Below are 12,542 nucleotides of genomic sequence, written 5' to 3'. Positions count from 1 at the left end.
GAACAACAAACGGCCCAGTGTCCCAGAAAGGAGCAAGCGAGGTTACAGTGCAAAATGCTGAGTATCCTGGGCTCTTTAGGGCAAAAAAAAACCAAAAAAAACACAAAAAACCCTCGTTAGGCACCAAAGGGAGGGGCTCGCATCCTTGAAAATATTTGCCAAAGCAGACAGCCAAGGTGCTGGGGTGCGTGTGCAGCGCGCGCGTGTTTGTTTCAGCGAATTCAGGTCACGCGTGGTGGGCAGTTGTCACCAACCCGGAGGGGGAGAAAGCAACCTGGGGCCTTGGGTTTACCAGGGCTGGGCCGAGTCAGCTATTGCAACAGCAAACAGCTTTGCAAATGTCCCAGGTTCTGCAGCCTGCGGCTGGAGGTGGGGGTGGGGACGGGTGAGAAGGCCCCAGGGCCCCGGTTCCACCACCACACTCCCCCCAAAACCCCCGCCCGGAGCACCCCCACCCCAGCTCCTGGCGTCCACCCCAGTATGTCTTGAGTTTCTTTTTCCCCAAGCGCCTTCCCTGCTAGGGATTTTTGCAAAGGTGGAGGCTTCACTGGAGCCCCCACTTTTGGGGGGAAGGGGAAGAGGCCGCGGGGGGCGGGGGATGGCCTTTCGGCCGGCGACTTGGAGGGGGCTGACACCCTCAGGCAGGTTCGGGGAGGGGGGTTCATCTCTGAGCTGGGGGAGGGTAACAGCAGTAGCCCTGTCTCCCTGCCCCCCCACCCCCACCCCGGAGACCACGGGGGTGGCGATTCGGTTCCTGTCCCCTCCTGGATAATGGGTTTGGAACTGGGTGGGGAGTAGGTCCGAGTTTTCTGATGAGCACCCCCCCCCACCACCCGATGGAGGCCACTGGGTTGGGACAAGGTTCGCAGAGAGGAGGGAAGAGGCCGGGGTTCCTCTCACCCACCCCAGGCGTGGCGGGGAGCGGGGAGCTGGGGGAGGGAGGGTGAGGGACAGGGAAGGGTCGGAGGGTCCCCCTCCGCGGGGGAGGGGGTGGATTGGGACACAGGTTTCCCGCCCCCCCCCCCGAGGCCGTGGGGGAGGGGCCCAGGCTCACACGGCCTGCACCGTGGGGGAAGGGCAGGCCTGGGTGCGTGGGGGAGGGGAGCTGGCCTGGGACCGCGGCCCCTTTGGGCGTGGGGGAGGGCGATGGGGGAGGGTCTGGGTGGTGGGGAGGGGGGACGCGGGTTGGGGGCGGGCGCAGGGGACCTGGGCTCCCCTCCCCTGGCGGTGGGGGAGGGGGCGGGCTGGGGCCGTGGGGCAGGGGCTGGCCGAGGACGAGGCCGCTTTGGGGGTGGGGGAGGGCGGTGAGAAGGGACCCGGGTGGGGGAGGGTGCAGGGGCCCCTTTCCCTGAGGCGGGGTCGAGCGCAGGCTGGGGGCAGTGGGGGAGGGCGACGGGGAGGCCCCGGGTGCGGGAGGCCGCAGGCTGGGGATGTGGGGGGCGATGGGGGAGGGCAATGTGGGGGCCCCGGGCTCCCCTCCCCCGGCGGCGGCGGCGGCGGCGGCGGGGGCGGGCGCAGGCTGGGGGCGGCGCCCAGGGCCGTCCTCCCGGCCGGGGTCGGCGTTCCGGCGGCCGCTCCCCAGCGGAGGTCACTGGCCGCGCCGGTCCCTCCCGCGTCCCGCCCTCTCCCGCTGCCGCCGTTTCCCCCCCCTCCCCGCCCGCCCCGTCCTCCGCGCTCGGGAGCGAGGAGCCGCCCGCGCCCCCGCCCCGCCGCCGCCGCCGCAGCGCCCTCGCCGCCATTCGGCACCCGAAACTTTCCAGCGCCCGCGCGTCTCGGGGACTCGGCGGCGGCGGGGGACGCGGGGCGGGGGCGGCCCGGGGGGGCGGCGCGCGGCGGCTCCGGGCGCCGGGCCCTCGGCGGCCGCGGCGCGGCCCGGGCTCGGCGGCGGCGGCGGCGGCGGCGGCCGGCGGGGCGCAGGCTCGGAGCGGCGGCGCCGGACACAAGTTGCGCGGCTCAGGGCGAGGTGAGTGTGCGCGCGGGGCTCGGCCCGGGCCGGGCGCGCTGCGGAAACTTCTCTCGCTCGGGGTAGGGGGGAGGCCCGGGCCCAGCTCATTCCGGCTCTCCGAGGGGTTCAGGCCGGCCGCCCGCCCGCCCGGGGACCCCCGTCTCTGGTTAGGGGGGCGGGGTGCAGTGGAGAGGGGGGCCCAGCTTCCCCAAGTGTCCCCCGGGGGCTCGGGCTGGGGTGCTGCGCGCGCTCCCTGCAGGCTGAACAATACCCCGATGGGGCCGCTCCCCCAAAGTGTGCCGGCGCGTCGGGGGTTGTGGGGGCGGGCGGAGACTGGAGTGGGGGGGAAGGGGAGGCTTCTTTGTTTTGGGGAGGGGGAGGTGACCGGTAAGTTTTGGCGAGGAGGGTGGGGGTGGGGAGCGCTCCATTGGCCCTCTCGGGTGCCGCTTTTGTCTGCCGGGCCCGAGGCTGGCCGGGCAAGCCTGCGCGGCCTCGGGGACCCCCCCTCATGGGGGAGGGGAGCCCCATTCATCGCCCCCCCCGGGGGCGCGGGCCGGGACCCCGGGGGGCGCGCCGCGGCGGCGCGCGTAGGGCGCACTGTGTGGCGGGCGAGGCAGCGCGGGCCCGCGGCGGTTCAGTTTCTGCGGCGCGGAAACTGTCAGGAAGTGGGGAGCTCCCCCCAACTTGCGCCCCCACCCTCCCTGCCCGGCCCGTAGCGAGGAAAACAGGATGGGGACACCTTGGGTGGGTGGGGGTGGGCGTCCCTAGGCGATCACAGAGCGCGCCCCGGGGGGGGGCGGCTGTAGACCTGTTGCGCCCGGCCTGGGGGGGAGGGGTGCCCCGAGATCCGCGTGCCAGGCAGTGCTTCCTTCTCCCCACCCCCTACCCCGCCACCCTCCCGAGGGGACCTCGCCCACGGCGGTGGGGGTGGCCGGTTCGGAATGGAGTGGGGCGCGCCATCGTGGGGTCGGGGGCCGCCGGAGGTCGCCGGGGGCTGTGACACTTGGGGGTCACTAGAGGGCCCCCCCCAACTCGGGGCTCTGGGACTTCACGTGCGTTGCCCGTGCGCGGCAAGGCCCGCGCCCGGGATGGTTTTAAGGCACGGCCTGGCCTTCCTCCGAGTCCACTGCAAATTCCACGAAGTTAAAAAGTCCGAGGTGTGTTGGTGTTGTTGATTTTTTCCCCTCCTGTCGCCGATGTTGTAGCGCGGAACCGCCAAGGAAATAGAAATCCGTCTCCTCTGTTCCTTCTGCCGCGGCTTGGGTTCTTGCTTGGCTTTGTCACATGTGGCTTGAGCTGACTTCTTAAATGTTTTTCTATCCAGACGCGCCGCCTGAGCCCTTGGGTTAACCTGGCAGGCGAGGGGCGGGACTCCAGCCTGGGGGAGGGGGGCGTGCGGGTGGTGATGGCGGGGAGGCTCTGGTTAAGTCCAGTCTGATCGGTGGCCTCAGGGGTAGCAGATGGTGGAAGGTCTTCTGGGAAGTTTAGTCATTCCTAGAAGAGACGCGATCGGGTGGGGGTGGGGAGATGTCGATTATGGAAACCATTGAGAGTTGAAGACGCTTTTCACGTGGAAGGGATGTTCAGATATCTCAGATGTACTGCAGATTGCCGTGGAAAACCACCCAGCTGGATAACGAATCCGGAAATGAAAGTTTGAAGTCCCATCCCTTGACCCACGTCTTAAAATGGCCCCTGAAGGATCATTCCGTGTGAAGTTCCTTAAGTGAACACACACCTGTGGAACAGCCCGTGAAGACTCTAAGGTGTTTTTCCTTTGGTGCTGTGCAAAGCAAGGAGGTTGGGTCTGCTTTTATTCCACGGCTTAGTCACTCCAGGTATTATCAGCACCTGCACCCCCCCCCCCCCCCCATCCGCCCGCCCCCCCCCCCGCTATTGAAATTTCACCCCTGGAGCCTGAGTCTCGCCCCTCCTGCAAGTTGGGGTGTTTTAGTTAAAGTTCATGAAGTCAACCCCTTTGAACCAGAGGAGCTTCAGTGTTCTCATTGGTGATGACTTCCTGAGTGTACCTGGGTGGGAGGTTTGTAGGTTTCAGTGCTAGGCAGCCAAAGACCCCCTGAGTCCAGCTCCGTGGGGACACGTAAAACTGCTTTTGCTGGAAAAGCAACCTTTGTCCCCATCTGGCCTGAACTAGTGAAACAGCCCACCCTGATGTCCTGCTCCACCATTGACCTTGAAGTCTTGCCAGTTTTCCGGGTAACATTTGCTATATGTGCAAAAATAAAAATGGGAACTGAGATCACGGTACTCATTGGATAGTGCAGGGGCAGAGAGGAGGAACCGTTATGTGTAAGTTTTTTTGAAAATGTCGAGTTCACTTGTAAATTTTCACTGTTGCTCTGGCGCAGATAGATTCATCGTCCTTTGGTTACTCAGATGCCATGCACTGAGGATTTTACAGGCACTTAACGCCCTGTGTGCAGCGATTATTATTTCCATTCAGCTGCAGAAGACACTGACTTTGCTCATCTGTGGTGGAGGGAAGATTGTTTGATTCTGGAAACCCAGCTCTGAAGCTTGGTGTTGTCTTGCTGTGTTGACATGGGGTGAATGTTCCCATTTGGAGACAAACTTGTTAAATTACAGAGACACACTTTCTCCCCCATACAGAATCTTACATTAAACTCTCTCTTTATATATAAAATCCTAGATTTCTCAACAGAAATCATGAAAGGTCAATCACAGTGGCAGCATTGTTTTGTGCGTAGCTTAATTATCTGATGTGGTAGCCACTACCCACCTGGGCATATTTAGATTCCAGCTAATTAAAGTTCATTTAATAGTGGTGGTGTTACTAAAACGCCCAGGTCTGTTGCTTCAGTGCTCTGTCCATAATTCAGATAGCCAACAGGTGTGTGTACCTGGGGGTCACCTTATTGCAACAGTGCAGAACTTGAAGAAAGTCCAGTTTGGGAGTGGTGCTCTGCAGTTTGGTTTCCCCGGGTGGCTCAATGGTAAAGAATTTGCGTGCAATGCAGGAGACTCGAGTTCGATCCCTGAGCTGGGACGATCCCCTGGAGGACGAAATGGCAACCCACTCCAGTATTGCCTGGAGAATCCCATGGTCAGAGGAGCCTGGCAGTCTATAGTACACGGGGTTGCAAAGAGTTGGACATGACTGAAGTGATTTAACACACACTCACTCTATTTTTACTGCAAGTGAGGCTCTGTAAAGAGAACAGTAAAGAGTTAGCCTGCTGCTTGTGGGAGGAGGGGAGAGGCTCTAAGAATTTTAGACAATTTACTGGTCAGTCAGTTCAGTTGCAGTTGTATCCGACTCTTTGCGACCCCATAAACTGCAGCACGCCAGGCCTTTGTCCATCACCACCTCCCACAGTTCACCCAAACCCATGTCCATTGAGTGGGTGATGCCATCCAGCCATCATCCTCTGTCGACCCCTTCTCCTGCTCTCAATCTTTCCCAGCATCAGGGTCTTTTCCAATGAGTGAGCTCTTCGAATCAGGTGGCCAAAGTAAACCTTTAAAAAAAAAAATTTCAGCTAGCAAGTCACCTGGGAAAGTGATTTCAGTAAGATTGACAGCTGCAGTTTTAAGGTTGAGGCAGTGTGGATCACTTCTGAATTGGAAAACCAGGACTCCAAGCTGGAGTTTTCGTGAGGATTCAAGTTTGGAAAAAGTGTGTGCCTCTGTTTCCCTTTCTGAAAAAAAGCCAGTCCTCACGTTGCCTGCCCGAGTGTGTTGTGGCCAGCATCCCTTGGGGGTCTCAAGGTGTTGCCAACAGTGTGGCCCCGTGTAGCTGATTGAGAGACTATCTGATACGCTCCCCTTCTCTCCACTCCCCCAGCCAAGTTTGTGTTCTAAGTTTTAACGTCCTGAGGGCAAAATCTTCTGTATCAAGAAGGCCGACGAGGAATCCTCCCAACAGATGAGACTTGACAATGGTCAGTGTGTTTTTAACAAGTGGCTGAATGGTGGCTGTTTCCTGTACACCGGTCCCTGCATCAGGATGTTATTTTTAATTCCTTAGTTGATGTGTTTGCATAATCTTTTGCGGGTTTTTTTTTTGTTTTTTTTGCCACGGATTAGAAATTTTATTTGTAAATCAGGAGGGTGGGGGGAACCCAGTTTGGCTTTTGGGAGAGAGGTGACTTCCCAGATGGCCCCTTTGTACTGTTTGTCTTTAGTCTTGCTTTCATCTCAAGAGCCGTCTGCCTTTGAGACACCCGGGATAGTCACGATCATTTCGCTTGCAGAGTGGCGAAATGGGTTCCAGCAGGGGGAAGCCAGACCCAGAGAAGGCATCTCACTTAGGTCTTGAGCATCAGAAATTCACAGCCTCCCTCAGTGACCTATTGCGAAGGAGGGCTCCTCACGCCAACCCTGGGGATGCCCCCTTGCCCAGCTCTTGTTCAGGAGCATTGCCAGGTTTGACCGGGGCCAGGGGACCAGCCTGATCGCCCTGCCCTGTAAAATGAGGCCCCCCCAGGTGTGGTCTCTCCACACCTCGCTGTTGCCTCCTGTTTCTCCTTTAGAAAACTATGTGACCTGCTGTTTTCAGCACCCGAGACACTTAAAAAATAGCGTTCAGTTGGGAGGCAAGACTCAAGTTTTGTAAACATGCTTAAGTTGAAAAGATGATAAACTTTTTTTTTTTTCCCCCATAACTATTTTTAGCGTGAAGGAAGTAACTGGACACCAGTTGTCCCCTCGAGGCTGGCCCTCCGTGGCCCTCTCCCCTCATCCATCCTTCCCATGGGGCTGGACCAAACGGATGGGCCTGGCCATACCACCAGTCAAACCAAAAGAAAAGCTGGATGTGTGAAGGGACAGATGGACGGAGTCCACGTGTTTTTTTAAAGGGAAAGGGAGAAAGCAAATTTAAAACCTCAGGGTGGTGGGGGGGTGGGGGTGGAAATGGAGGCGGTCACGAATGTGCTCCCCAGACACTTGATCCAGGGTGGTCGTAAGCTGGCAGAGGGGATGGCCTCCTGCAAGCCCTCTTGTGTGCGATCACCGCCATCAAATATTTTCTGGGAATCCTCTGCCGGATGGAAGCATGCAGGTGTGAAGTGGAAGCCATTGAAAACAGTTTGCTTGGAGCAAACGTACACTTAGAAACAGAGGGGAGATTATTTCCATCTTAGGCCGGAAGTTGGGTACCGCTTCTACGGGTCTGGTTAGCCCTTGGTGGGTAGAAATGAGCCATGAAGCATTGGCTTGCAGGTTGAAGACAGAGAAACAGAGAGAAGACAATTTCCATCTTCTGCAGGAAGTTGGGTACCACTTCCACGGGTCTGGTTAGCTCTTGGTGGGTGGAAATGAGCCATGAAGCATTGGCTTGCAGGTTGAAGAGAAATAGAAGTTTAAGCAGGTGAAGGTAGAGGAGATGGTTGCATACGGAAACCGTGTCCTCAGCGTTTGAACGCGGGAAGCTCATCGTCCCCTCATAGTCCTCAGCTCAGGCACTTTCGCCCCCTACAGTGTTTGGCAGCATCTGGAGACACCTGCGATGGTCACGTGTCGGGGGTTGAGGGGACGGTGGTCTCCCTGGTGGGCCCACGGATGTTGGGTCCCCTCTCACGGTGCTCCTTGGTACAGAGCCACCCCCAAAGAAGGACCCAGCGCTGTGAGTCCTGAGTCCTGTTTTGGTCCGGGGGCCAGTGGGATGGCGGGACAAGGTAGGCGTCGGTCGGATCTCACAGGCCGTTTTAGGATGCTTTCGAAGGAAGGGAGGACAAGGGAACAGGAGGAGGTGGCCAGGTGGATGGCCTTTGGGGACCGCAGCAGCTGGAGGGGCTCGGTGGGCCAGGATGTGTTCACGCCCAGTTCAGCTACCGCTCCGTCTTCAGCCCCAGGCTTTTCAGAGCCCTCGAGGCTTTGCACCCCTGCACTGGGCTTCTTCCTGTGGGTTTTGCTGACGTCACTGCAGATTTGCCCAGGTGTCGCTCTCAGTCAGCTTCTGGGGACTTTGGGTATTTATCGGGTTGGGATGGGGGGAACCCAGCACCTGTCTGCTGTTTTCAGGCCCTCACAGGGCCCAGGGCCATGTGGGTTAACCTGGACTGGGGGGTGGTGACCTCCACTGCTGGGGGTGCTCCAGAGGGCGAGGGGTTAGGGTCCCCTACTTGCGGGATTCAGGCTGGGTCCCCTCTCCTGTGACTAGTGGGTTAGTGGACAAGGGCTGGGGAGCCGCAGGGCTGTGGACCTGCAGTGGGTGGGTGGGGGTCACCCCTGGCACCCAGAGTCTGGTCCCTGCGTGCACTGGGGTCTCCCGGAGCCAGCCTGAAGCGCTTTCCTCTGGAAGCCCTAGGGGAGCGCCAGGCACACCCTGGTTGGGGGCCTTGTGAGCTGCTGGTGGTCCTGGGCGTCGGGGGGCAGGGCTCTGAAGGAAATCTGGTTTGAGGCCAGCTCACCATGCACCGATGTCGCCTTTGGGCATATCAATGATCTCCCCTGGCCTTGGTTTACTCATGTCGAGAGAGAGACAGAGACAGAGAAAAGCAAATTTATTTCTCAGGCTTGTTGTGTTAACAGACAGGGTTATCATCATGCTTGGAGCCCGCTGCGCTCATGTCTTACTCTCTGAAGTTGGGAGTGGCTGGGGAAGCATCCAATAATAACAAGAATACTATGTCTTTATTAGTTCCGGTGGTCTCCAGCAATTGCCTGCTTGCTTTCCTTGTCTTTTTCTCTCCTCTTGAGTTAAATTTCAGGGGCTGGCACGTTCACACACACACAGATACACGCTATATATAGACCCATAGATACTCTGTGTGTTTCCCAGATTTACTACATGATGGAGTTTGAATTTCTGCATGCTGAAATGTCTGTAACCAGCACCACCAGAATCAGGGTGAAAAGGGACAGGGAAATTGTTCAGTTGTGTCCAACTCTCTGCGACCCTATGGACTGCAGCACGCCAGGCCTCCCTGTCCATCATCAACTCCCGGAGTTTACTCAGATTCGTGTCCATCGAGTCAGTGATGCCATCCAACCATCTCATCCTCTGTCTTCCCCTTCTCCTCCTGCCTTCAATCATTCTTTCCCAACATCAGGGTCTTTTCACATGAGTCAGCTCTTCGCATCAGGTAGCCGAGGTATTGGAGTTTCAGCTTTAGCATCAGTCCTTCTGGTGAATATTCAGGACTGAGTTCCTTTAGAACGGACTGGTTGGATCTCCTTGCAGTCCAAGGGATTCTCAAGAATCTTTTCCAAGACCACAGTTCAAAAGCATCCATTCTTTGGTACTCAGCTTTCTTTATAGTCCAATTCTCACATCACAGTACATCATGCTAAATGCCGAGGTGGATAAAACACAAGGTGGAATGAAGATTGCCGGAGAAATATCAATAACCTCACATGACACCACCTTTATGGCAGAAAGCAAAGAGGAACTCAAGAGCCTGTTGATGAAAGTGAAAGAGGATAATGAAAAAGCTGGTTTAAAACTCAACATTCAGAAAACTAAGATCATGGCATCACTTCATGGCAAATAGATGGGGAAACAGTGGAAGCAGTGGCAGACTTTATTTTTTGGGCTCCGAAGTGACTGCAGATGGTGACTGCGTCCATGATATTAGAAGATGCTTGTTCCTTGGAAGAAAAGCTCTGACCAACCTAGATAGTGTATTAAAAATCAGAGACGTTACTTTGTCGACGAACGTTCATCTATTCAAAGCTATGGTTTTCCCAGTAATAATGTATAGATGTTAGAGTTGGACCATAAAGAGAGCTGAGCGCCTAAGAAATGATGCCTTTGAACTGTGGTGTTGGAGAAGACTCTTGAGAGTCCCTTTGACTGCAAGGAGATACAACCCAGTCCATCCTAAAGGAACTCAGTCCTGAATATTCTTTGGAAGGACTGATGCTGAAGCTGAAACTCCAATACCTCGGTTACCTGATAGTGAAGACCTGACTCCTTGGAAAAGACCCTGATGCTGGGAAAGATTGAAGGCGGGAGGAGAAGGGGACAGCAGAGGATGAGATGGTTGGATGGCATCACCGACTCGATGGACATGAGTTTGAGCAAGCTCCGGGAGTTGGTGATGGACAGGGAAGCCTGGCATACTGCGATCCATGCGGTCGCAAAGAGTCAGATGTGACTGAGCTTAGTTAACAGAACACTTGGGCCAGTGTATTTTCCTGAGAATCATTCTGCACCATGCATATCATCAAAAGCAAGGGAAAACCGCACTTAGAGCTTCTTAATACTTGGAAGAGATCATGGTGAAAAAAATGTCAGGTGTCTTGTGGTCTTAGGTGCCTGAGATTTAGTCTCTTCCTATGCCGGGCAGTCCTTGCTTCGAGGTCAGTTGACGTGGGACATTTTTTGGGGGGCCGCGTTCAGAGACTTTCTCCAGCAATCCTGCGGAGAGACATTGAATATGTCCCGTATATTCGTAGCTCGTGTCTTGAGTTTCAAAAACTGGACTTGCCTTTTCGAGGCAGTGGTTTTTCCCAGTGGGTTAATACCGGGGCCATAAGGCAGGCTAAAAATACCCACTTGTGCTGGCATTGGCTTGTTGTAGAAATAAAATTCCTACAGCTGTGTTTCTCTGTGGTTGCTGACCTACATTCTACCTTGGGTCGTCATTTCACTGTCTGTGATCAAGTGAGACGTGGCGTGTTCTCTTAGGACAAGCCTTCGCCTGACGTTTTGGCCAGGTGAGTCCTGCCTTGGGCTTGTGTTGAAGTCATTGAACCTGTGTGTCCTCAAGTGTAGCGTTGAAGGCGTAAAGGAGCTAGCTGTGAAGCCTCTCACATGTCTCGTGTGTGCAGATCCTAATGTGGAAAAGGAAGACTGCTTCAGTGTTGATGATGGCTTTTTTTAAAAAAAATTGATTGCAGTTTTTGGACTGTGATAGGTCTTTGTTGCATCGTGTGGGCTTTCTCGTTCCGGAGAGCAGCGTCTAATCTTGGCAGTGCTTAGGTTTCTCGTTGTGGTGGCGTCTCTTGTGGCAGAGTGGAGGCTCTAGGGTGCTCGGGTGTCAGTAGTTGCAGCCCAGGGCCTCAGCGCTTGTAACCCTCAGGCTTAGTTGCATGGTGGCCTGGGGGATCTTCCCTGGCCAGGGATCGAACCTGTTTGCCTTCCATTGCAAGGCAGATTCTTAACCCCTGGACCACTAGGGAAGCTCCCATCTTTTTTTTTTTTTTTTTTAAAAAACACTCTTATAGGTTACGGATTCAGTTCAGTTCAGTTGCTCAGTCGTGTCTGACTCTTTGCGACCCCATGGACTGCAGCATGCCAGGCCTCCCTGTCTATCACCTACTCTTGGAGTCCACCCAAACCCATATCCATTGAGTCGGTAATGCCATCCAGCCATCTCATCCTCTGTTGTCCCCTTCTCCTCCTGCCTTCAATCTTTTCCAGCATCAGGGTCTTTTCCAAGAAATCAGTTCTTCCCATCAGGTGGCCGGAGTATTGGAGCTTAAATATCAGTCCTTCCAATGAATATTCAGGACTGAGTTCCTTTAGGATGGACTGGTTGGATCTCCTTGCAGTCCAAGGGACTCTCAAGAGTCTTCTCCAACACCACAGTTCAAAAGCATCAATTCTTCGACACTCAGCTTTCTTTATGGTTCAACCTTCACATCCATACATGACTGCTGGAGAAATCATAGCCTTGACTAGACAGACCTTTGTTGGCAAAGTGATGTCTCTGCTTTTTAATATGCTGTCTAGGTTGGTCATCGGAGCAAGTGTCTTTTAATTTCATGGCTGCAGTCACCATCTGCAGTGATTTTGGAGCCTGTGAAAACAAAGTCTGTCACTGTTTCCATTGTTTCCGCATCTATTTGCCATGAAGTGATGGGACTGGATGCCATGATCTTTGTGTTTTGAACCTGGAGTTTATGGTGGTTTTGTATTAACTAGCTGTTTGGGAGAACTGTGTGTCCTGCTTTGTCCTGTTTCCCGTGATTGAAATAGGTGAAATAGGCAATCCTCAACATTGCTAAGTCAGTTGCCTACTTAGGGGAAAAAAAAAAAAAAGCCCTGTAGCATTTCAGAGGACACTTTGCGCTGTGAGTTACCCCCGAATAATTCTTAGGAGTGGTGTTGTCTTCTGATCTCCAGAGACCCTGTGAAAGAAGCAGAAATGATGCTCAGGGCAAAATTCACAGTGTTTATTCTTGTGAAGAGTGTCTCTTGCCTGGAATTCCTGTCATTTATTCCTGTCGTGGTCTGTGTGGCTGGAATGCTAAAAAGGAAACAGAGATCTCTTTATTTACTTCTCTTGAGCCCAAAGGGGATCCCAAATAGCCATCCCCTAGCCCTTTGCTTTCTGGAACAGTTGCCACCAACCTGCCCCATCCATCCCACCCCCCATCCCCGTTCCCCCCCCACCCCCCGACCCCGTACCTCCTCCACCAACTCGATCAGCCTCCCTGTTTTTCTCCAAGACGTTGAAGACTTCTGTGAGAGTCAGCCTCATCCATGTTGGAGCAATCCATGTACAGAGACGGCCCTTCCTGTCTTGGAGAGCTGGACTCGTAACTGTTACAGGCTTGCCCCTTGTCATCCGGCTCTAAGGTGTCTGTGCACATCCGTTATCCACTTTGCAATAATTTCTGTTAGTTTAAACTTTCTGGGAGATGGAAATGTGGGCAAAAGAAG

At 55.3% G+C, this 12,542-nt stretch overlaps 1 protein-coding gene across 18 annotated transcripts in view; it reads left to right on the top strand.

The window, feature by feature from the left end:
• Window positions 1-1,561: 1,561 nt before the first annotated feature.
• The window catches only part of LOC101119116 (transducin beta like 1 X-linked), a 248,917-nt gene continuing 237,936 nt past the window's right edge, over window positions 1,562-12,542 (top strand). For all 18 annotated transcript variants that reach the window (XM_060407541.1, XM_060407534.1, XM_060407542.1 and 15 more), the window contains exon 1: window positions 1,562-1,963. The gene's annotated coding sequence lies outside the window, so the exon portion shown is untranslated. The remainder of the gene's footprint in view (window positions 1,964-12,542) is intronic.

The sequence above is a fragment of the Ovis aries genome, chromosome X, assembly GCF_016772045.2.
Source record: "Ovis aries strain OAR_USU_Benz2616 breed Rambouillet chromosome X, ARS-UI_Ramb_v3.0, whole genome shotgun sequence".
Lineage (NCBI taxonomy): Eukaryota > Metazoa > Chordata > Mammalia > Artiodactyla > Bovidae > Ovis > Ovis aries.
The sequence above is the reverse complement of the archived record's forward strand: the minus strand, read 5'-3'. Positions and strand labels throughout refer to the sequence as shown.